Below are 26,318 nucleotides of genomic sequence, written 5' to 3' on the forward strand. Positions count from 1 at the left end.
TCATGCTTTATTTTGCCTGGAAAAAAAGGGAGGACTGAAACCATTGTTCACAAATTGGCAGTCAGATCACTCATTTGTGTGGTTCTGTTAAATCCAAAAGTTACCCCACGAGTGGGCCTGGCTCAGTGTTTTTGAACAAATTTATTGATGATGCCTGACAAGTCTGTCTATGTCTGGGGATGTTCAGTTATTAGTCAGAAAATTAAATGTACAGCTGTATCACCTCTGTGAAAAGAATACAGAAAAGTACATCTAAAAGGAACCATAAAAACCACAACAATCAATATTGCAGGGGTAATGGCACTTCTGCTAATACTCTGTTGCTGAAAAAAATTTTTTTTTCTTTTTAAATGAAAACTAATTTCTTGCTGTTTGTTTAAGAGTTTAACTAAACCCAGCTGAGTTGCCTTTACTTTGAGTTGATAAGACTGAAACCCATCAAGAAAAGTATATGGGAATTTTTATGTTCTTGCTCAATTTCCTTCTCCCTTTATTCCATAGAAATGTTGTAACTGCATGAGTACCACTTTCCTCCCAGTGAAGACAAGGGTAATTTTGCCCTGGAGTAGCCTCCAGCCTAGTGAAGACGCCAGCCACAACTGCACCAGCTCCTTCCACTCCCAGTGCTCAAGTGCCACTGGCTTTGGTGGGAATGTGGGAGGATTTCAGGGACCCTGAGGAGCCATGCCCCATTCCTAACAGGCTGAAAAACACCAACAATATAGTTGACCCAGAGGAGGTTATTGTCTGCATGTTTGCCACCTGAGGGTAGATGCTGACACTACCTAATCCCACAGAAATCTCCTGGAGATACAGTGGGGTTCTACAGCAGTGGGCAAAGCATGGTTGCTTCTGGTTAAACAGCAGAGGCCAATGTGTAGGGCTTTTACTGCCTCAATTTCCCAAGGAATTTCTAATGAGTCAGAGTTAACTCCAGTGTTTAAAAGTAAAATATGGTTATGGCTCTCAAATGCAACCTACATTTAACAACCATATATTGATTTTTTTTTCCCTGTGTAATTTTATTTCTGTGAACATTTCTGTTTTCTTAATTAGTAGCCCTTTAAAGAGAGATTTAACATCTTCATTATCAGAGGGTAACTTATGAAACTGCTGTATGGAGAGAAAGGGAGAGACAGAGAGGGTGGGGGGCAAAAAAAAGCATTGGTGAAAGGCTTCCAATCTGTACTTCAAGGGAATGTGTGTATGCTCATGCACGTGCCTGCACAAGCACACAGACAAGCTGACCCTGACGTTACAATTAAGACAAAATAGCAGTGGCAAAGCTGGTGACAAAAACTCAGCAATTTCCAATTGCACAGTCACCCTGTAACGGGAAGAACTGTTTACCCCATGTTCCTTATTAAACTGAAGTATTTTATTTAATGAGCATGACTCATGCAAGGTGTTCCCATAAATCATCAGCTGGTTTACAAACTCAATAACTAGGCTTCCTGCTATAACTAGGCTGTGCACACCTTAAATTATTAACACGCCAGGGCCTTAAGGCAGATCTTTGATGATGATGATATAAACACTGTGAGGACAAGGTGCTCTCTCAGCAAAAGATTATTGACTCTAATTACCATTTACCACAGGAAAAAGAAAAGAAAAGACAATAAAATATGAGGGAGAATTTAAATCTCAGATTTAATTTTATGAGGAGTTTTAAACTCCCAAACTTTTTGTTGTTGTTTTCGCTGCTGCTGCTGCTGTCGGCTGCTGCTGTTGCATGATACTCTATAGTTGGCTGATCTTGAAAGCATGACAGTTGTTAAGCAGAAAAGAAACTGAAAAATAAAACATGAGAGAATGTTCAGTTGATGCTATGTACATTCTTTGAAATGGATGGAAAAAGGCCAGAGGGAACAGAAAATGATAATACATTGGAAAGAATCCCAGCCTTAATTGTTTTCATGTATGTAATGTAATAAAAAGGTTAAAGCACTAATATTCCTGACTACAGTCATTTGGTTTGAAAACCAGAACTGCAGGTCAGGCTTTAAAAAAAGGAACTGTATGCTATTATTATAGGTTTCAATTTTACCCAGCCCTCATTATAAGCATTCTGGAAGTAATGGTATAGGGGCTGAAATGCTCTTATTTCTGTCCAGGTGAACGAGCAGAGACAGTCCCATGTACAGTGCACATTTAATTTCTGTGAATGCAAACTGCATTAGAGAGTGGCACAGTGAGGACACTGGAACCAGATTCAGCATAGTCACATCCTAAGTAACAAATGAAAATAAAACATGCCTTGCACCACAAAGAGGAAATTACTTTCATTTTAAAGACGTGTTTACAATGTTGTTGCTTTTTCAACCTAATTTTTGAACCTGTGTTTTTATTAATGCAAACAGCAACTTCTTACATTTTTAATGATCTTTCCATGCTGTCAGATCCCAAAGGTACTTGGCAGATGGTACGACAAGGGCTCTCTTTATACCCGTTGCTGAAATAAACCATTTGAGGTTGAAACAAGGCTATCATCCTGCCTTATTATGATAATAGGATCATGTCTGTAACTCTACCAGGAAGAATTTTCTCCTTCCCATCTCCAAGGCATCAAAATCGTCCCAGTTCTTAATTTTTATTATTTCACCTGTCAGTTATTTGTGGGTGAAAACAGTGGCGTCCCCAAGTTCACTAAGAAGTGAATCTGATAGAACTTGGCAGCTGCTAATGAAGAGACTTTTTTGTGGACTCATTCTGTGACTTACACACGAGAGGGAAATTGAGGCCAAACTGTGCAAAAATGGAGGTGGTATATTATTATTTCTCCTCAAAAAGGATTAGAGCTGTGATTAATTTTTCCTTTTAAAAACTAGCACCTCCATCAGTACCAGTGGGTTGCAGCTGGAATGCTGGTTCAATATTAAGTCTTAGGGACATACAGCATGTAGAGAGTCCCTGATACCATATTCTGCCAGATTAAGGCTTTCCTTGGAAGTCCTCTGTCCAAGCTCTCATCAGTCCCACTGCTACTTAACATGTGATGTATGGCACAGCTTGAACCCAAGGTTGTAAGTTACAGGCAGACAACCCGTGTTTCACTGTGGGAACCTTTAAAGTACAGGTGCTGCTTCAATTGTCCTAGCAAGAGATGTTGCTGTGTGGAAATACAAATGTGTTTTGTTGAGACCATTCTCCCACAGTATTGCACAAGACAGAGAGATAAGTACCTGCTGCATGATATCCAGCAATAGTGGATCCTTAGGTTTATGTGTGCCATTTCGTCTGGATGTTAGCATCCCACATTCATATCAGGACTGAGAGAAATGAGTTTCATGTAGTGCTTTCACACTCTTTGAGGTTTATTGTCCCAACAACGAATGGGAGATTTACATGAGTAACTTGTTAATATTACTGGGAGTTAGGAAAGCTACTGAGTGCACATTGTGTATAAAACATATACAAAAGTGAAAAGCTGTGCATGGAAACGTATGCGTCAGAGAGATGAAGTGAAAAGAGAAAGATAACTAAAAGTGTTCACATATAATTAAGAAAAAATAAATCAACATTTCTTTGTCCCCACAACTCCATTAACAAGGGATATGGTTAATTTTAATTATACAAGTCAGGAGATTCTGTGTTTCCATAGAAACCCATCTTTGTTCCTCTTTGTGCCTGTATTTCTGCCTTATCTTTACTTGTTCACAGAACATAAAACAACTGTTTGGCACAAGTGCTCTCTAGTAACAGAAATGAGTGCTCTTCCTTTGCACTGCCTCATGACCACATTCTGGGTGAATATGCAAGTCTGGTCTTATGTGCGACAGATACATTTCAACAGAGTTCCTACAGAGTGAAACTGCAGGGACAGAGCTGAGAATCTGGCCCTGCCCTTGTGTTTATGGTGCTGTTGTGTGATTTACCTCACAGTGTGTCACCTTGCCCATTAATGGCATCTTGAGAAAGTCACAAAGTGACGAGAACAAGTTCTGTGTTGTGCTGGAGTAGGAGCTATGTCAATCAGAGACAAGAAATAAGCAACTAATTACTGCCTGGCATGTACAGGAAACAGAGCTGGCTGCTGATGGAGCTGCCACAGTTGCTGTAAGCACAGGGAGGGAGTGAAGGGTAGCAAGATGTGTGAGGGCACTTGAAGAAAAGTTGATTTCTAGGTATGTTCTGGACCGCTTGTGTCAGCAACATATTTACACAAGAAAAGGCTGAAAGAAGACTTGCTTGCAGCAGAAATCCCTACCCAGGCCTGCACAGACAGCCACTAGATAAATTTCAAAACTTCATCTGTGCTTTAGCACTATCCAATTCCTGCTGCTGGAGCGACCTAGCACATATTGACCTGGTTTTGTTCTTCCATGACCACTCAGGTTTGGAGGGGGAAGAAGGCACTATTTGCTCATGCTCAGCATATTGTCTCCTTCCAAAGCCTCTCCATGTAAACATGCACCTGCCAACTCTTCCCCCAAACCTGAGACTATTACCTCTGAGAGATGTAGCAGCCCCTTCAGAAGGAAAGCTTATTCATGGTTCAAACTAATGGACAAGGATAGCTGTGCAGTTTCACTCTGTCTCCTTTCTCTCCACCCAAAAACCATGCTGGAGCATTAATCCCTCCTGTTTTGGAGAAAGCCATTTGCAGGCAGCCGGCAGAGTTGAGCCCAGGGCTGAGGAGCCCCTCAGAGATCTGATGGCCAGGCTGCACCATGTGCAGGGAGTGAGACACGTTCTGAGGGGATCACTGTGGGTGAGCTGGGAATTTGAGATAGAAAGTGAGAACTTCAGTTCAAATCTAGAGCCCCATCTTTCGTGGCAAGGCCGACAGGCTTCATCACCTTTCGTGTCCGTAAGTTGCGTGGATTGGCTTGATTGCAGTAAATGGATGCCCACACTCAGTGTGCAACTGCTTCTGTGGGAGTCCAACCATAACTTTGACTTCTGCTTTTGGGAAACCTCAGAAATAGTCACAGCCATACCAGAGGGGAAAAGCAACATAAAGACAGGTGGTGCTACAAGCAGAAGAAGTGTCATTGCTGTGAAAAGCAGATTAAGCAAGGCAGTAGTGGAGATAATTCTCTCATTTTAATTTTTGCATACAGATGTGCTCCAGCATTGGCTGCCTTTCTGTCACTAGCTGACAATCTATGACACAGATATAGTCCAGAGTTCTGTGTTTTTTCTTTATGTGGAGCATTGCTTCTCCATAGCAGACTGACTTCAAGATCACGGCTGTTGTTTGAAGGTGTTGGGATTTTGCAGTGCTGGAAGGCCTGGTAGATACCAGCCAGCAGAGCCCTGCCAGTTAACCACAGGACTGGTGGTGACTCCCAGCTTACCTTAAAAGGTACACACCACTGTCCTGAGAGAGAAAAGAGGGGATCTGGAAACAAGCACAGGTACATCTGCAGGTACAGCAGTAAATGCTGGTTGTGCAATTAAGACTGCCTATCATCTTTAATGATTCCAGGAAGAATGCCTCTCTTCTGGTGGAGTGAAAAAGGGCACACCTTTCCCCATGGAGATCAATAGGCTCAGCATGAGCAGTGAGACACCCTGAGCTTCAAAATATGCGTGCATTTGTAAAACTGAGAACCACCGAGTCTTAGGATGACTGATTTCACCTCCCAGTCCAAACCTGCTTTCAGTTTGGCATTCTAGTTCTTTCATTAAAAAAGGGTAATAAATACTGACACAACTTGCCAGGCAAGAATGTACTGGAAAGTAACAATTTTAGCTGCTACTCTCACTTTTCCCACCTGTGTATTTAAATACAATAGTGTTTTTTTAAGCTAAATGAAAAAAGGGAAAGGGACGAATTAGGCATCCTGGGAAGCTTGTACAACATCACTCTGTGTGTGGGAATGATATGGAAATTTTAATCTCTTCTACTAGTTTGTTGCTGCTCTGGGAGGAAGCAACAACAACAAAAAACCTGCCTATAAGTACTTGTTGAAATAATGGTCGCATCAAACCAGATGTTGGCCAGATGAGCAGTCTTTCTGTATGTGTTCATGTTCCCGATGCTAATATTTGATTTCTGTGCAAAAATTAAACCTCACTTAGTGCTGCCTAAAAGCTGGAAAGCCTCCAGACTATTAGGACATTTTAACACTCTTATATTTAAACAAAAAGAACAAAAGCATTTGCTGTGCCTCTTTTTTTTTTTTTTTTTTAAGGCTACTTAAGCAAGCAATGACAACAAAAAATTCAGAGGTCTGATCTTGATTGAGTTGGCTCATATGGGATGTTCTGCTGAGCAGAAAGTGTATGTTGTACTTAGATGTGTCATGTAAAGTTACAGATGTGGGATCCTGCTCCGCACAGGAGATGCCCCCTGGATCAGGTGTTAAGGCACCACAGAACACTTGTTTTGCTACCAATCTCATCCATTAAGTGGCTTTCAGCGAAGCATGCCAAGTAATAAACTAGTCATGGTAAACCTGACTCTTTAGCTCTTGCCAGAGAAACCTGATTCCCACACAGTAGCACAGAAAACATTTATACAATGAAGATTTCACAAGTCAAAATACCACTGTTTTTGTGACTCTTGATATCCCAAGGGTAAAAAAAATGAATGAGTCATTAAGTTCCTGAAAAGCAATAAATTCATGTGGGTTTAAGTAGTTCACAAAACAAGCCTTTTCCCCTGTCACAACTCTTTCCCATTATGAGAAGTTCAGAGCCCTTCTCTGACAGTAAAACTGCCACTTCTGGGGGGTGAACTTAGCAAACACGATGAAGCATCTCCTACTGTCCTTCAAGGCTTTATATTGAATGTGTCTCAGGATATGTCTCAAAACAACAGGGAAAATTTGTCCGAGGTAATATGTCCCTACAAGTATTTTCTGGATGGCATAATTGTATGTTACTGGAAATTGGGGTTCTGAATCATTGCATGTATTTATATGAGCATGACTGGGTCAAAGTCAGTGGAGTCAATGGTTTAACATTGGTGCATGGCCTTTGGGATATAACCTTGAGACTCTGGGATCGGATTTTTTCCAAATAGTAAAGAATCTTCTGTTCTAATTGTGGTGAATGGAAACTCTGATGCTTTCGTCTTACTGGAAATTAGGCCCTTTGGTGTCTCAAAAAAAAACCACTGAAACAAACATTTCCTAAAACACTCAAGCACTAAAGCGTCTTCTGTTCTTCTGAACATTTTGACATCAAAGTAATTGTTGGGTCCAAACCAAAGCCTACACTTGGAAATTCCTAAATGCTGTGAGAGGTTGCATTGTAAGTCCTATTCAAATGAGGAATTGCTCTAGTTTCTTAAAATGCAATCATGTTGAACTATTCACCAGAGACATTCCAGCATCCAATTTCAGCAGACCTGTCGAGTGTTTGCATCCCAGAGTAAACTGCCCTTTTATTCTTCATGGCTCAGGATGATGTGGTGATCCCATCAAGTATGAGGCTGGCTCAACTGTATGTTTATCTGAAAGCTCACAAGTTCTGGCTGTGAATATTTTCCCTTCCACAAATCCCTTTAGTACCAAGTGAAGTGTTCAAGTGATAATTGGAATGCTTGATGCAACTAATAGACACATACCTCTATGTTACCCACTTTTCCGAAGGAATGAAAAAATTTCTGGATTTATCCACTCTGTGTGAAAAACAGTCCTTCTCCGTGGCCTCACTATATGCTAAATCGTTGCTCCTTAAGGGTTTTGTTTGTAAAGTGGCACAGATTTAATATAGCATGTGTTTTATTTTGAGCAGACTCTACATTATAATGCAGCAATGTAATAGAACTCTTCTGGTTGACAAACGCTCTGGTGTAAATGATTTAATTTACTAGCTGAAGCATGAGTCTACATATTATTGTACTGATCAGTCATTGCATACTAAAATCACTCATCCTTAATGTAATGATTTGGTATCCCTACAGAGAATTTGAGTCATCAGAAAGTCATTAGATACAGTAAAAAATGAAAATTACTATTACACAGCAGTAAACACTATTAACTGTTAGTTAAAACAGCATTTAATTTAGCAATGCAACAGTTTACAAATTTCTGTAGTTTACTTAGTTCTCATATAATTGTGACTACAAAGCTAATGCTTCCAGTGCCAATAGCATGACACAAATATGGGGTGGGAGAATATGATCAAGTATTCCAACTCAAAGGAAAGCAACTACACATCATTACAGAGACCCATGTTAATTTCTGTCTTGGTGGTTCAGTCGTATGATGCAAAATCCATGACTGATTGTAGAGAAGGCAAGGAAGAACTGTAGAGTTCTGTAAGGCACCCAGGCACGGAACTGTCACCCAGCAGTGGGGATGGTGTGATATTTATTCTCCTGTGGCAAATAGGAAATTTGCAGAGGAGTGGAGATGGAAGAAGAACACAGCAGAGTTCAGAGCTCTGTCACAGTATTCAAGCTTGAGCAGTGTGGTGGCTTGGTGAATGAAAAGTATCATTCATACTGAATGAAAAATCATCATGAAAAGCACCTTGGTGAACGGTGCATATTGCTTCTAAGGAGCAAGGCAACATTCAGTGCTGGAAACCTGATGGATGTGTGCCGAGAAATAAAACACTCTTTTCAAGTATCATAGGGTTTTTTATGCTTGGATAATTGAAGTGGAGTTTCTATGGGAAAACAACATTTGTGCTTCTTTAGGTTCTGTCATTTTGTGCCTGACAAACCTGGAGAGATGTCATGCCTCCAACATGGAGCAGCTGCAAGGGGACATGTGGCTCAGTGGTGACTCCCACTTCACTGCCTGATTTTGCAGCTGAAGGCCCTATCCAGAGGGTTCCCATTCAACCAGCACGAAGCTGTCTCACTCAGGCAAATGGGAATCCCAACATTTCTAAAGCTAAAGCTGTCCCAATTCTTCCAATATTTCTTGAAAACTAGTATTGTTATTATTTAGTAAAAAGACTTTCCCCTGGTACAGCTAGGCCCATTTCACATTTGTATTTAAGTGGAAATTAAAGGACATTTGTAGCCTGTGCAAAATCACACCTTTTACTGGTAAGGTGTCCTCTTGCAGGCAAGGCCCACAATAAAGGTCTCCTTCTCCTTCTCCTTCTCCTTCTCCTTCTCCTTCTCCTTCTCCTTCTCCTTCTCCTTCTCCTTCTCCTTCTCCTTCTCCTTCTCCTTCTCCTTCTCCTTCTCCTTCTCCTTCTCCTTTTTCCTTTTTCCTTTTTCCTTTTTCTTCTTTTTCCTTTTTTCTTTTAATATGTGAAACTTGTGGCAAACCTCTGAGTAGAAACCGTATCTCCCAAGTCCAGGATTAGCTCCTTAACCACAAGGCTGCGGTTCCTTTCATGTTGTTTTCCTTTTGTCACACAGTGTTGTATAAATGTCAGAGGCCAGTTTTATTTCTTCCAGCCATAATCCACACAAGTTGCATTATGGGCTGTCTTCTGCTGTCTTGTAATCCAGCTGAAGTGCCTGGACTAACATCGGGGGTGAATCTGATCCTTCCCTTCATGTATGGATGGATAGACTTTGTGTGTTCCATGTATCTAGAAGCCTGAAAGTATTGATTTTGCAGAGTATCAAATGTATGTGCCTAGACTTCACTGATAAGATAGAATTGTGGGATTTCTCTCATTTTCATATGTTTGAATGAAGAATTGGCTGGAGGGGCATTTTTTGCTGGTATCATATGAATGTCTGCTGATACTTTTCAGTTAGCAATAATTACATTACATCTGCTGTGTACAGAACAGGAAACAAATTCTTCTTATGAAGCTACAGTACATGGATACAGATTTTGAGTTTTGTACTGTAGCATTTACTAACCACATAATTACATATTTAGTTCTATTACACCAGAACCTGAGATGTTATGGTGTAGGGTATAATTACATCATTTACTCTGAAAAAAACCCTCAAGATACAATATAAATAATAGGATTGCAGATTCATAGAAATTGGAGGTGGAAAAGAGCCTTTTAAGTCATCTGCTGCCCAGTGAGAAAAATTATGACCAGTTTGCTGGAGTGCATCTTATTATAGGCATTGATTGCCCTTTCTATTTCCTGGTGTTAGAATTCCCCACAGAACTCTTCAGAAGAGCTGCTTGATGGTGTCTGTGAACCCATGACTCTGCACTAGCTAACAGCTTTGTAGGAGAACTGGCAAAAGCACACCATTTCCCCTCAGCAGTGCAAAGTCTGCCCAGAAATCCATGCAAAATTTTCTTCTCTTCACAAGAGGTGTTAAATCTAGGGGCTGCAGTGGTCACTGGCAGATACAGGGATGTCCTGGGCTACTCTCTGAGCAGGACTTGTGCTAAAGTTTCTGCTACCCCCATCATTCACCTAGCCCTTAATTCAGAGTCTGATCTTTTCCTCTATGTAGTTATTTAATTTGAATGTATGAAGCAATTAAAAAGTTGCCACAAATATTAAGAATAGCTCTTATCTGAAATATCTATCTATCTATCTATCTATCTATCTATCTATCTATCTATCTATCTATCTATCTATCTATCTATCATGTATCAGCCCTTTTTTCCTCCATAATGGACAGAAGCCTTCTAAGAGGTATAAGGACTGAAGAGACGGCCATGAACTGATCCAGAAGTTGTCCAGGTTGCTTCTTAGTCTGGTACTCCTTGTCATCATCACTCTGCTCTCCCCTTGTAGGCACAACTCCCTCCACCTTATGTTTTCTCACTTACTGGTTTTCTTCTTTCTTCTCCCTCTCTTCACTTACTTGTGACTCTGAGAAATTTGTTCTCTTTTTCCTTCCTTCTCCTCACTTATATGTATGTGAGTGCCCAGTGTCAAGGAGGAATTGTGTCAGTGAAACCACCTTCTGAACATACTCACCCTTGGCACATTTAGATGTGAGTAGAAAGAAGACCACAGTAATTGGAGCTTTGTAGCTCCAGCCCATTTGACTTTGTTAGTTCCTACTGCAGGTACCTGAGGGAGGAGGTGCTGCCTCTGTGCCTCCATAGCATCCGTATCTGTCTCTAGACAGGCCTCCAATGACTTGTTTTTCAGTCCCATGCTGTTTCCATTAGCTCTCACATGCTGCTAGTGGGCTCCTTGCTTGCTGTCTCCCCTTCTGTGTGTGAGCCCCAGCAGGCTCTGAGGCAGCCGACCTGGTGGAAAGCAGTCCTGCCATGACACGGCACCCGGGGGGGCTGACTGCAAAGGCCATGCCTTGGGGAAACAAATCCTTTCTCTGGGACAAAGCCAGCGGTGCATTGCTCTCATGGCACCCTCATGCCCATCTCTGCATACTGGGTTGTTGGTGGGCCCATGATGATGCCACTTCCTCTTCATCATCTCAGGGAGTCATACCTGACCTCCTGCGCAGCTTCATCATTTTATTCTCTTTGGGCGATCTCTGCTGGGGATCTGGCCCTTTCTTACTCGGTTCTGAACCAGCAGCACAGCATTCCTGAAGGGTGACTGCAGTGATGAGGCAATTAATTACAAAGCTGACTTAACCGTGTACTCAGGTTTAAACAAGTTTGCATCACTAACATTCCCCATGTAATTTATTTTAAAGGAGCAGAAGGAGCTGTGAAGCAAAAACCATCCGGGCACATGTGGCTGTGCAAAGGGCAAGGGTGGCAGGGGCAGGAATTGTAGAGAGCAAGGACTTGTTCCCCATCAGCAAGGCAGTGCAGGAGAGACTTGATGGTTCTGTGTTCCATGTCAGTAGTTGCACTGAGAGCTGGTGAGAGGATTCTGTGGAGGACCAGGGTCCTGTATGGCAAGGCAGGATGATCCTTCTTGAAATCCCAGCAGACCTGGTATCGTACCAATAACTAAGAATAATTGCAAGATGCTTTGGGAATAATGCTGCTTCCTGATGCCTTCAAGTACAAAGAGCCAGATGAATGTGGCTCTCAAGAGCTCCATGGAGTCAAGAATCACCACCAGTAATCATGGATGACTACATGCTAGTGTGGAGACATACAGGTGCCTTTCACCTGTTGCAGTTTTAATCTTAATGACCTGTTTGCTGCCAAAAATAGTTTAGACTGAAGTGTGTGTGTGACCGAGTCAGTTAATAATGATCTTTTACAAAAAAGGAGCAGGAGCAAAATGTACAAGCAAGTAAAAAGGTATTTGAAGGCACAGGAAGCATTGGAAGTTTCTGCTGCTATACTTTGGACTAACTTGTGCTGAAAGTCTGTCTTTGATTAGTGCTCCTGTGGAGCCTTTTCAACAGTGAATAAGTCTTCTTTGGCCTGCAAAACTTGATCCCTTCACTGTGGTGTCTGTATCTGAACAAAGTTGGGCCCCTGTAAGAAAGAGAAAAAAAAAAAATTAATTTGTGCCAACATCTGCCCAAGTGGTTTTCAGAGGTGGACTGAAGAGAGTTGTTCCAGACACCCAAACCTAACAAAGAGCAGGTTAGGTCCATGCCACCCATTAAGACTAGAATGCACAGCAACTCTGATTTCAGGCTGTGTTTTTATTTAAACCCTATCTGCAGATGTATCTAATAAACACTACTGGAAAGTAATTTACATTCTAAGATCTATTAATTTAATCATAGTCATTATAAAAGTCAACCAGTAAATAGCAAGTAAAGCAAGCAGAGTGAAACAACAAGATGAGATAACCAATCTAACTTAAATAATGACAAGCACTGCAATCTTGAATAAAAAAATCACACAAGCTAACACTTTAACAGCATTTGCATCCCAGTCTATTAGATCTTTCATACTTGGTGTGACGAAAGTGTGGGATGAGTAAAAACAAGTCCTTACGGGCAAAATTCAACCACGCATGGAAAGCCTGGATAAAATCTTCCCCATCCTTTCAGTCCTGTGGAAGGAGGAGCTAAAAGAGCCACTGGGTAGAAAATGTGTGTTTCTCCAACCGTGGGGCCTGGGAATGAGTCCAGACACAACGTGCCAAGACCTTGATATGGAGGACGCTCTGTTGTTGTTGCAGTCCATGAGACTTAAAGAGCAGAAGTTGCAAAGCTTTGCAGCCTGCCCATGGGGAGGAACATCTCTGCAAACTTTCAAACTCAGATGTAAGCTGGGAGCTTGCACCCCAGAGAAAGGAAACCCTGATCCTTGGGGCAGAGAATGAGACACTAGCAAATCCGGATTTTGTTTCTTTCAGTCCTTGAGTCTCTTTCTGATGAAAATTGCCAGGAGGCTAAAGCTTATTCTAGAACTGCAGAGGTAATGGTTTTGGTGGCTACGACTCCAAAGATGACTCTTACCACACAAGAAAGGTAGCAGCACGGATAGTGAGGGTCAGACAGGACTGGGAAATCTGACCTCATTTGAAGAAACTCTGATGGTGGAGTGCCTTGAATGAAAGAATGACAAGATTTTATAGTTAGCACTTATGTATATTTAAATATCATACCTTTCAAGCACATCTGATTGCTGTTGTCTGCTGCTTGCTCCAGCCCTGCTTCCCAAAGCAATGGTGACCCCTTTGGCCTCTGCAGGCAACTCCACATCCTTCAGCAGCAGAGTCAGCTCCATGTGTCACTGACAAGGTACAGTCCATAGTGCCTCCAATGATGGTTGAGGAACAGACTTTGCTCCCAAGGCTTATACAGCCCTTGAACTTCTTTCTGAGCTGTGTCTATGGTTTAAAGAATTTCTCCTTATTATTTCCCGCTGAGTCTCTCACATCAATTTCCTTCTGTAACACAAAATCAAACAAGTCATGAGTGCTATGACTCCTCCCCAGGGGAGGAGATCTGTTGTTTTGGTGAGAACCACCCTCTGGCCAAGCATTTTCATAGGTCAGTTCCTGAGTAGTAAAGCCTATAAATAAATGAATTTAGAGATTTAGTGATGCCCCTGGGAAATTTCACATCAACACATTTGTGTAAAGGCAGCTCCAGGCCCAGGCCTCTCCCATTCCTTTTATTTTAAGAGACTTATTCTCAAGAAGACTTCTTTCTTGGGGCCATATTTTTTTAAAGTGGTCCTATCTCTGCATCCAAGTGTGAGACTATAATAATAATAATAATAACAACAGCAATAACAACAACAACAACAGTTAATGATGATGATAAGTGTAATACCTTTCACTTATGTGTTTCTCATTGCTGTGATTTGCATTACATCAGAAATGTACAATAGGGGCTCCCTGCCAAGCAGATAACCAGTGTTGACCTGAAGATGCTATGCTGCAAGACATAAGCAAGCTCCAAATAAAAATACACTTGCAAAATTATATACGCTTACATATATGGCCTCAATCTGATTCATCCAAAGAGATGAAAGCAGTTGGCAAACAGCAATTAACTCATTTTCATGCAACAGATAAGCATCATATTTCTATCTGATGGATGAGCAAGACAAGTTAAATGACTTGCCCAAGGTTACACAATGCATCAGGGCAGAGCTTGGAAGCAGTATAAAGAAGTCTTCATCCCCTGATCTAACTTTCCTCTTCTTGACTTTCATCTGAATTTTCAGTGTATAGAGGAACAGACTTTCAGAAATGTGCACACACGTACACGTAGACTTGTGAACCTGGAAGATAAAAAGACATAAAGGCTGGGCTTCAACTGCATCTGGTTAGCAAACTCCCCTTGAAGACCTGTATGTTCTCCACAGCCTCTTAGCTTGAGTAGTTTAAAGGGCTGCAGCCAATTAGAATTTGATTTTGAGTAACAAATTTTCTTTTCCAACATCAATTAGATCTGTGCCTCTCTTGATGTTATAATTTTCAGTTTTAATGTCACTGAATTTTGGCTTTGGTTAAAGAAGAAGCAAGAGTTGCTGGACAACTGCAAAGGGATGCTTTTCTTAATAGCAGAGAGATTGCAACCATTTAAGCTTCCTTTTTTTTTCTTCTTTCTTGTTTTTTGGTGTCTACCTGAGAGAAAAGCACTTACTGTTAATCTCATAGGAGTGAATTACAGAGATTTCACTCACTTCCATAATGTTTTCTACTCAAAGATCTTTAGAAATACTATGCACTAATTCAGCATGACAGCACTGCTCTAAAGGTATATGGGGCTTCTCAACATTTTAGAGAGGAAGAAATTATTGAAAGAAATTTGATGGTCTGCTTGCTGGCAATGGGGCTGTGTGGATGGTATGGGTAGGTGCAAAGAGCCAGGCACATAAATGCAATAGTCCACTTCCATAGACAAATTTTAATATGCATATCAGGAAAAGTTCTGTACCCAATAACTATGAAATTTAATATCTCACAAGTGAGTGAATTATCCAAGATCTCAAAGGAAATCTGTGGCAGAATCAGGAAAGTGTCCTGCTCTTGTTCTTAAGCCACAAACCCACTTTTCCCTTTGAACCTCCAATCAGTCTTTTCTTTGATTTAAGGTTGACTGAGATGAGCTGATTAAATTTCCATGTATCATCTGGAAGCTTCAGAACAGGCTTGTTTTGCTAGACATTCCCATCAGCCCCCATAGTTTCAGGCCTTTTGATTATAAAATGCTTTTTACGTTAGTCTTCATGGAAACTCCCTTTTTCTTTTGTTTTAATCATTTACAAGCTGGAGCTTTGCCAATTTATGTAACATGGTCTCATCCTACTCATTATTTCATCATACTCCTGCCAGATCTTTATTAAATATATTTCTCCCCCCACTTTAGTAAAAAAGGGATGGGTGCCTGGGAACCTGGATATGCAAAATGAGTGGGAATTCAGATTTTTTTTTTTTTTTTCTTCCTCTGTGTTTTTCACTCTCTTTTATTCCAGACTCAGAAATATCAGTGAGAAAGGTTATCTTCCCTAGCTGTGGGAGAGAAATGACTGTCAAGTTTGGGTGGGTTATTAGTGAGGGGTGGGATTCTTACTCTCTCCAAACTCCCATTGAAAGGGAGACAAGCCAGAGACTTTGAAGTCCTATTCATGGTCATAGCACAAAAAAAACCCAGTAAAATTTTCTCTATGGGTCAATGAAACAGGTTTCTAGCCTTCCTAAATATCACCCAAGCCTTTTTTATGTGCAGTTCAGGTATACTTGGGTTTCCTGTCTCCTTTCACTGCTTTGGTACTTTCCTCCCCATGCCATCTGTTATTTTTAAGGCGTGTGCCTTGCTAATGGAAAAAGCTGTATGACTCTCTGTGAATTTTCAGCACCCACCTTCACGTCTCTGAAAGCTGTGAGCACAACATCTATAATGTGACACTGAGGACTATGACTCAGTCGTCTTTGAGGGATATAGTGGTGCTCTTGGCTTGGCTGGACAGTTCAGGGAACATGGGCACTGAAAATGCCTGAATCCTGCTGGTAAAGCTTGGCCATGGTGCTTATTCATTTTTTTGAGGACTCTTTTTGCCTTATAAAGATTGATCTTGTGAGGAATACTCCCAAGAGTACTCACAAGAGTCCAGGTCTGTAGCCTGTACTGTTCCTACTTGATAAAGCCACACTTTAAATTTTTTTTTAATTTTTAGACTCAGACAAAGCCGTTGAGTAATTCCATACTCCATGTAGCAAAATCAGGACCAGACAATTTCCTGGTAACCACACCCTTGAGCAGATCATAGGTCCCAGTCTGTCACTCTCTGCTGTTGTCCATGAGAGGATTTCCCCCCCTGCGTTTGCCTCCCATGGGCACAGACTGTTTTGCTTGTTCCCAGGATGAGAAATTTCTGATGTATTTTGCATATATGTTGAACCACGAGCTTTTGTACAGTTACACAAACTTGTGGTTTCCTATGAGTGTAAGGTTCTCCTCACCCCCAGTGGTTTTCCTAACTTTTATTGGTGATAACTATCAGCTTTTCATGGTTTGAAGAGAACAGGGGCTCCCATTTTTTAAAATTTCTGCTGTGCTGCAAACACTTTAACAAGCAACTTGCACAAACTTTTCTCCCTCGACTTGATGGACCCCATTTTAGTGTTCAGGAGGGGACTTGACACCTAGGAATCCAGCCATGCCTAATTAGTGTAGGTGTGGACAGCAGTACGAGACCTTCTTCTTGCAAAACATGCTTTGTGTGCATGTGATTACACATGATGTAATCATATGTACACAAAGTCACAGCACATTTCCAGTCACACAGTTTGTGTCACTGGAAATGTCCTGTCATCTGAGCTGAGGACCCTGGGTCAGTGTCCCAGGGGGAATTCTCCTCAGGACCCCTGCCCCCCAACCCTCACACATGGCTTACTTCAGTGCATTTCAAGTACAAACACGACTGCTCTTCTGAAGTACTTTTATGAGCCTTGGGGGTAAGTCATCTCAGGCAGGGATGCTTTAGCAGTGTGCCTTTGAGAAGGTGAACTCCAGCAGAGGCAGGGAAACCACCCCAAACCTCTCACCAGGGTGGTGGCAAGTCTTTTAATGCAGCTCCCAAGAACTTCTCACTCCTCTCCAGTGCAGCCTCAGGCAGGACTAGGGGATGCACTTCAGGACTCTGCAGCCCACACCACACCAAACACTTATAAAAGTAGCATAAAATGTGCTGTGTGCTAGAGCTAAGTGCCTGCCACTGCCAATGGAAAGCATCAAAACCAGGATGCTTGAGCTGTATTGAGGAGACCCAGGGCAGGTTCATGCTTAATCTGAACAACAGGAAGGCAATGTGCCAAAAAACCACAAATATGTGCTCACCTCCTAAAAGAGATGAGAATGGAACCATCTCCAAGGCCTATGGCTCCAATGGAGTGTTCACTGGAGGCAGAAAATGGTGCAAGCAGACCAGTGGAAGCTGGGAACAAAACCTCAAATAAAATAAAAATGGGAAAGCCATAGGTCTGTGATCAAACAGGGGGCCAATTGGCTGGAGAGAGGGGAATTAACGTAGGGTCCCACTGGTGTCAGAAACTGTGCTGAAATTACAGTGAAAGTGTTATCATGTCAGACTTGGCCTCTGTCTCAGTTCAGAAGCAGCTTGAGAAACAGGAAAATACATTGGGATAGCAAAGGTACCATGGCTCTTTCCCAGCTTTGTTTTCACTTACCTTCTACTTGCCTCTTTGGTTATTGCTGAATTTGTGCTCCAATTTTGCCTTAATTCATGGAATTAATGGTGTGTAAAATGTGAATTTCTGAGGATATGCAGCAAGGAAGTAACTTTTTCAGGAGCTGCTGCTGTTGCAGGGTTATTTGTTGGGCTCAGGACTGATAGTAGTGTTGTTTGTGTCTTTTAACCTGGCAAATAGGAGCCCCAATATTGAACTATGTGATGAAAATGCCTTTCAATATCTCACTATCTGGGAGGGAAGGAACTTCAAGACTGGCCCCATGGTTTATGTTTTTAAAGGTGACATTTTCCTTTTGGTGCTCAGCTTTTGGATGCCAAATTCCCAAACCAGCCCTTTGTCAGTCACTGAGCAACCATGAGAGTCACTGAGATTCTGCCAGGATGCCGAGAGTGCTGGCCCAGTACAAACACAGTCTGTTTTATTAAAGTTGAACGGCCTCTTAATAAGAATATTTCATGGGATGTGAGCATTTAGGTCTATAGAACTTCTCTAAGCTAATGTTGAGAGCCAGCTTTCCTTCTTCATGTGGTCTCACAAGCAGCTGGCAACAAGTGCTAGGAGAGGGACAGCGAGTGGGATAGTCGAGCTCGGGGTTTTTAGGGGCGACAAGGAACAGGAGATCATGGAGTAGCATGGACAGCCCAAAAAGAGTAGCAGTGGCACGGACACAGCTGGCAGCAGGGGCTTTCCCAGGCCAGGCCTGCATCGGCCAGTTTATCAAACTGCATCACATTGCTTCCAGCACAGCCTTGGGGAGAACTGGCTATTTGAAGGGGGGCACATGTCAAAGAGAGACCCCAGCACCATGGAGCTTGGTGTGTTTTAGCTGCAGACCCATCCTGAAGCCACAGCTCCGGTTTATCCTGTCCCCATTGCTGTTGCATTCCAAAACCTACAATCGCAGTTCAGGCCTGGTGCTTCCCTTTTGGCGAGCGTTAGTCTGCAAAAAATCATCTCGTAATTACCCTGCTGACATCTTTGCTGTGGAGCTGGGCTCTGGAGGCTTGCAGCCCTCTTTCAGGAGGCTCCAGCTCAGGCTGGAGTTGTTAGTTACGCTACGCACCGGAGCAGCACTCACACAAAACCAACATGGCAGCTGGTGCTGGGCTTTCATGGACACATAACAGCCCAAATGCCAAAAAGACGAGGGGGGGAAGAAAAAATCTATTTAAGCAATTTTTCCCTCTCTATAGGAACTTAGCCTGTCAGCAGCATAAACACTTGCAATCATGCACTTCCTAGGATGCATGTGCTATCGAAAAGGGAGGTGTTAATTGCTGTGCTAATTACAACATGATTGCTTTGCACTTGTTTTGCACTTGCAGGTGATTAAATTTTTAACGAAGCATATTACTTGGCACTGTTAGCATAGTTAACACATTTCTCTCTCTCTCTCTCTCTCTCCCTCTCTCTCTTCCTCTCCCCCTCCTTTTTTTATGCCTTGGGAGAAGTCCTGTGCTGCAGACCCTTGGCTGGCTGCGATGTGCTGTTGAGCTTGGAACGAGCCCCTGTTTGGGCTGTGAGTGGCAGAACCCCGGGTTCCTGCTCGGAAAGAGCAGCAGCCTGTTATCATCAGGCTCAGCGTGACGGCGCCGGCCAGATGCGAATGCAGAACCCACCAAGGTATTAGCTAAAAATTAGGCGAGGCTGTTGATGCCAATCTCACAGATTTCATTTAAAAACTATGCCAGCTCTAGCCAGTCAGGCGGCAGCGGCGGAGGCTGTGCAGGAAGGTGGAGAAATGACAGCAAGTTCCCGGTGATTTATTTCTGCTTTGCCGAGCGGGTTCCCAGCTGAACGAGAAAGGGGAGACTTGCATCTGTTCGACGGGCAGGCTCACTTCTCTCCAATAAGGCGGCAATTACACGGCCCAGTGAGGCTGCGTGACCAAAGGAAAGCTGGGTGAGCCAGCCCCTTGGATTTATTGATGGCTCTACCTTTCTGGCTGCTGGTTTTACAAGTTCCCCTGCAAACTTGTTGATTCTGATGGGTTTGAGCGAATCGATCCCAAAAGAACGACAAACTATCTTTTGGTGGATGTTGTCCAACCTGGAGTATTGCTTTTGAATTGCTCAGCTCTGGGGGCTTTTGCCTTTGGAGACTGTCTGGTCTATTTTAATGGCAGTGTAAACTTTCTGAGGCTCTTGGGGTCAGGCTGCAAGAATGGCCTGGATAGTTGTTAGTATTATACATAAAAAGGGGGTGTGATCCAGTCTTGAGGAGTGCTCCACACAAGAGGCCAAAAGGTACCTCCTGCTTCTGTTCAGGGATGATACAGATAAAAGGAGAGAAGCTGGGTGGACAGTGAGAAATATTGGAAAGGTTAGAAAAGACAATCTCAGTCAACTTTAAATTTCATGACTGAGAGCCACTCAATGAGGAAGCAGAAGAGGAAAAAAAATATTTGAAACTGATAAGGAAATATTTTTAGATAACATTTAATTAACCCTGGGAACTTACAAAACACCACTGAGTCCAAAAGATTAACAGGATTCAAAACAGACTTGGTAGGCATTTTATGAATGAGAAGAACTGCATGAGGCAGGATTTAAAAATCTATAAGAGGTGCAAACCTCTTCATGGCATTGGGGAACAGCTAACTGGTGAGGAGCAGGAAAGTGCTTCTCTCGTGGGCAGATCATCCCATGATGGTTCATTGGGAGTTTCTTGCACTGTCCTGTGAGGCAGCTGGTCTGGGCTGCTGGCAGGCATGGGCATCGAGAGTGGCAGAACAATGGCCTGATCCAGCACCCAGCCATTCCTTTGTTCCCAGGCAGCATTGCTCTGCATCCGGGCTAGGTCAGGGATACCTTTTAAAACAGAAAGGGGGAAACCAAAGAGCTTGCAAGGAGTCTACTTGAATACTCCTGGACATAAATCCTTGCCTCTTGTGCACGCACACTCCCAGTGAATTAATAGGAGCAAAGGAAAAAAGTTGTTGCTGGGATTGTTTACATTATATAAATTAAAAAGTGCCTGGGAACATCTTCGGCATGAACTAGCTAAATTTATTTTGACTAAATATTTGTGAACCGTTTTTTAGCTGCATTTCCTGAATTTTACTGTGTCCAGGGACACACAAGCATACCTTGATGAGGAGTGAAATCCTGGAGGATTTGGAACAGCAGGTCTGCTCCCCGCAGAGCTGGGAAATAAGACTGAGGTTTGGTACCCACATAGGGCAGATAGCTCTGTGCCCTGTAGATGATTTGTTTTAGCATTAAGTGTTAAAACAAAATGTATAAATTGCTGTGAGCTGATACTCTCACCACACTGTCATGACAGGGCAAGTGCAGTCTAGAAGTTCATGGACACTGACCCTCACATACTAAATATAGATAATGTAAATAGATTTGCCCATTGGCATCAAGAGGCCAGACTTAAGTACCTAAGCTTCACACTTTTTGCACCGTGTAATTATTCACATGTTGCTGTTCACATAATTGGAGGACTAAGAGGCCAAGGGGCAGTGAAAATGACAATGGAAATATGTTTTTCGGCAGACCTGGAGAGCTTGCATTAACAATTTAGAATGCTGCCAAGGCTCTCTTTAATGTTTCATGCATTCTTTTGTCCTGCAAATCACAGGCCTTCACCTCTCCCATCACGTTGGCCATGTGGCCCTGCAGCAGGTCTGTCACACAGGAGTGAAGGCGAGTGATGGGAGAGGACCCTGTGTGCTTGGAGACCTGTCCCTGCGGAGCCAAAATGTGTAGGACTCTGTGTGTGCCCCCTCCATGGCAGGGGCTGAAGAAGTGAGGAGCAAGTGGGTGGTGCCAGTATAGTCCTGGGGACTCCAGCAAAGCATCTTCAATTGCAGGACTGGTTTTTGCTTGGCTGTTCTGTGCCAGCCTTAAAAGATATGAATTGATATCACTTTTAACTGGCAGGTTTCATTATCTGCAATTTCCTTAAAAGTGATACCTGCAGAATGACCGCTGGTTTTTTTTATTTTTTTTGCTTTAATGGGTTCAATTCTATCTGCAGCAAACCTTGCCATTCCCCACCCCCCCACTTTCCAAACTTCACATTCTAGTCTATTACTCACTGTCTGTCTGGCCCCTATCGTATTTGACTGCAGATGTCATAACAGAAAAGAGATGAACAGGCAGCTCTTACTTCCCGAAAAATTAATGTGCTGCAGTCTAATCCATATCCCAAATGATAAAGTTAACAACAGTTTGCAAGCCTGTCGCATAATCTAAAAAATTCAGATGGATATTTTCCCCCCTTGTGTGGGAGGAAAAACCTGTTTCGGGGACGAACAGTTACTAATACATTTAAGCTCCAGCAGAATGTCATGGAAATGGCACAATTAATTCATCTGCCACCCCAATCCAGTGGTGAAGCACTTTTATTGGGGGCAACCTGTTTGGCAGGCTGCTGGCTGTGGCGTGCTTCCCAAGGCTGCTGCAGCCTGCCCTCCCTCCTTCATCTGCTTGTTCCAGCTGGGCTCGAGCCTTGCTCAGCTTCCAGGCTTTGGGGGCGAGTTTCTGCCACAGTCTTTGGGGTCAGTCACCTGTGCTTCTCCCACAGTCCCCAGCATGTGGTTACTGGGACGTGGAAATGGGAACTCAGCAAAGCCTGGCTCTAAATCTGCCGTGCTGCTCCAGAAACCACAGTGTCAGCCATGGCAGCACACGTCCCTGTGCAGGAGCAAACTGATGTGCCCATCCCAGTGACATATCTGTGGATCTGCCACCACTCCGTAGGCAGGGAGGGATGCTCTTCCCAGCCTCTGCCTCCTGTGTGGTTTCACTGGGGAAAATGGCATGTAGAGCCTCTCTGTTCACATAGAGCAGCTCAGGTATGTGGGGTGAGCATCCGGAGCCTGAGGAAAACTGGATGGATCCTGAGCCTGAGGAAAACTGGGTTAGCTCCTTAAAAATTCACGGAGTTGAGCTGTTTTACACCAGCTGGCAATGAGGCCCTTCTGGCATAAAGTGCCTGTGGGAACTGTGCAAAAAGGGTTTATTTGGGCATGCTCTCCAGAAGTGGGAAACTACCCTGATTTCCTGGTCTAGAATTCCTATAAGAAGAATGTTTCCTGTAAGGCTTTCCCTGTATCTTTCTGCAGCCATACCAAATGTAACAGATAAAGGGTTTTATCCTTATATTTTTCAGCAATTTTAATGGCAATCCAGATTGACAGAAGAGGGAAAAGAAAAAGGCAATAATGAAAACTTTGAAAGCTTTCTCTGCTGCAAAGTCACCAGCTGAGTTATAATGCATGAAAAGGGTGTGAAGGATTGAGAAATATCCAGATCAAAGCTATGTTGCATATCCTTGATTTCAGTACTTCGTTTTGCTCTTCTTGCCAGTTCTACAGGTTGGGGTTTTTTTGTTTTTCTGATGGTAGGCACAGCTGACAAGATGCTTAGATCTAAAGTTTGCATTGCTGATGTTACACTGCAGCTCCCTTATACTTCAGCCTGCAACCCCACTTCAAATTCTGTGCTAAGCATACTTTCAAGGGGCAAATATATGGTGGGCAGAGATGGGAGGTGTGCTTTGATTGGAAAAAAAAACAGAAGAAAATGAGATGTCAGCTTGTTGCAGGATTCTCTTGGGAAGCTGGAGGAATACCACAGTGGGCAACAGCTTTTTCAGAGTGCTGTCTCCTGCATGGAGCAGGCACAATGTCCTACAGCCCTCACAGCTGGACAGTGTGGGCCAAAACAGCCTAAGGTTGGCCTCTCTTTCTTCAGAGTCACCACTGAGAAAGGCAAAGCCATGTTCAGGCTCTACCTGTCTCTCCCATTTTGTCAGATCTGGTATCAGTGCTACCCTTATGCTTCCTCAACAGAGGCTGAGCAAGTGTAGATGCAGAAAATATCTTACCACTATGGGACACATACCTATATCTAATACAAGGAAAACCACAGGTGCTGACTTCAAGAACATTTCCCTCTTTAGGAGACACAGAGGAAAGCCATTGTTCAGGAGTTTAATGGTCCCTGGACAAGGATCCTGTAAGCAGCCCCTCTTCCTCTTGGATGCTTCCGATGCCAAATAGGGAAAGGCAAAGCTTGTTCCTGAGGCTGACCTATTTCTGTGGAGCAGCTGCAAGCCAGGGTAATAATCCACTTATCTGGTGAGAAACCCACAACAGCACCTCACAGACAGGCATTGTCTTGCAGAGCTCTGGCTCTGCAGCCTGTGGGTGGGTGGGTGCTGACAGCCTCCCCCAGAGCCCCCCCTCAGCTGCCCACAGTGCCCCGGAAGAAGAAGGTTGCTCCAAAAGATGGAGTGGTGTGGATTACTGAAACCTTTGCTTGAAATTATACCTGGTGGTGATGTTTGCAGAAAGCCTTACAGAATACCCAGAACTGTCAAATGAGTAAAAAAGTAGAATATACCAGAATGCTGTGAGGAAAGCTTGTTATTAAACCATCTTCAGTGGTTTAATCAGAATGGCAGTGCCTTCATCAAGGAGTCATCTGAGAGTGCATTTTCCTGTGCCTTGTGGTTTGAAGCTGGTAATGGCTGAGGGGTGGGCAGCTTCCCCACAGTTACACCTTGCAGCCTTGGAGGTGTAGAGAATGGTGGAGCACAGACCAGCCCTGGTGTCTGAATGCTGCTGATCAGCTTTAGCAATGTCACCAGGTGTGGTTTCATGCCAAAAGCGAGATGCCTAAAGGGGACATCTCTGCAGCTCCCTAAAAGCCCATGGAAATCCCCGGTCAGCCGCCACCATGCTGTATTGTAGCCTTGGCTGGTTTCCTCACAAGCCTCACATCAGGAATGTTCCTGAGGTCAGAGCAGGCAACAGCTCTGCCCACTTCAGGGCCTGGGTGGGGAGGTGGAGACCCATGGTTTATGTGCTGGGGGAGGCTGCAGTGAGTGAGCCAGGGCTGACCACTGACCTACTGACCAGGGCTGGTGTGCCAGTGAGGGACCTGCTCAAGCCTGCCAAGGTCTTACTGCTACCACCACATAGCTCATGTTGGTTCCCACTTATTAGAAAATCTTTCCCCGATCAGGAATGAGGTAACTCTCACTCACCCAGTTAGCTGTGTCTCCCAAGAGCCTTCCAGGCAAAGAGCAATGTTCTCCCCTGAGCAGGTCTGTGCTATTTGAATACTTTTGCTGAGCTTTCTCTGGCTAAAAATTACCTTACCCCAAGGGACTCCTGTGCCTGAGGGACTGCAGAGTGTTCTGCTGGGCATGCTGGTGGAAGGTTAAAACTAACTCCTCTTGTGGGTTTGGTGATCTACACAGAAAAATGTGGGTGTATCTGAAAAGAGTGTGGAGCTCATTATATGGTATATTTGAAGATTCATATTGTGATTTATTCAGGACACACATCTACCTCTTCCTCATCTTTTGTAAAAAATAATCTCAAAATTGATACAGAGTAAGAAGATGCCACTGGTTCTGGCCATAAACTTTTTACTAAGTACTGTGGGTGAGGACATTTCCAAACTGCCTGGGAATCATCTCACATAGACCAGCTGATCTTCAGCTCCATCCCCCTTGCCCAGAAAATTCTTTCCAGCATTGTGAGATACCAGGACCTAATATCCAGGTAAAAGAATACTGCTGCCTTTTTCCTTTCTGTATTAAAGCATTTTTCCCTTAGGGAGAGAAGTGGAGTAGGGAACTACAAGGGCAGACTAGGCCATTGGGGCATTAGTGTTCTGTGGTGTGTTCATTTCCTGTATTTATGCATAATACAGATTTCATATTGGTGATGGTGTTGGATTTTCTCTATGGTGATAATGCTAATAATAATGGTGATGGTGGTAGTAATATTATCATTATTAATAATAATAATAAAACCAGTATGTTTAAAGATACACTGTTATGCCTGCATCCCTGTTTGTGTCTGGTAAATCTCACTATTTAGAACAGATCCAGTTGTTAGCACTGAAGACACAAAAAACAAATCAGAGCTGACTGCTTCAGACAGCTGATGGATTAGCAACAGCAAAAGTTAAAAAGCTACAAGTCTTCAGAGGGATGGGAAGATATTGCACATAGGATCCAAAATTGTTGAATGTGAGCACATTAAATAATACAATCATCTATTGTGAGGATTTTGTAAAGATGTTGCAAAAGAAGGGTTTCTTTGGTGTTCATCTTTTCCATAGAAATCCTTTATGAATAAAAAACCTATTAAACAAATGGTTCCATGAGCATTGGAAGTAATGAAGCCTGGTTTCACAGAATGGGTGAAGCTGGAAGGGACTGTAGTGGATCATCTGGTCCAACCTCCCTGCAGGGTGATCCTGGAGCGCGTTGCACAGGATTGCATCCAGACGGTTCTCGAATATTTCCACTGAGGGAGACTCTAGAGTCTCTCTGTGGAAAATCTGTTCCAGCACTCAGTCAGCTGCACAGTAAAGCTCTCCTCAAATAGCTTCCCACAGCTCCTTTCTGTGCGGGTCTTCTGCTGGCTGAGACAGAGATCATCAGCTTTTCCTTTCATTGCCACTAGGAAGTTCTTTCACCTTTTTGTCCACTTT

The 26,318-nt window shown here is 43.1% G+C and overlaps 1 long non-coding RNA gene across 1 annotated transcript; it reads right to left on the reverse strand.

The window, feature by feature from the left end:
* Positions 1-7,931: 7,931 nt before the first annotated feature.
* Positions 7,932-13,595, reverse strand: LOC132330383 (uncharacterized). The gene is made up of 2 exons (XR_009487300.1): positions 13,288-13,595; positions 7,932-12,200 (listed from the first exon to the last, which is right to left on the reverse strand). It is a non-coding gene; the product is annotated as an uncharacterized LOC132330383 (long non-coding RNA).
* Between the last annotated feature and the right edge of the window lie 12,723 nt (positions 13,596-26,318).

Source organism: Haemorhous mexicanus, chromosome 1 (assembly GCF_027477595.1).
Source record: "Haemorhous mexicanus isolate bHaeMex1 chromosome 1, bHaeMex1.pri, whole genome shotgun sequence".
Lineage (NCBI taxonomy): Eukaryota > Metazoa > Chordata > Aves > Passeriformes > Fringillidae > Haemorhous > Haemorhous mexicanus.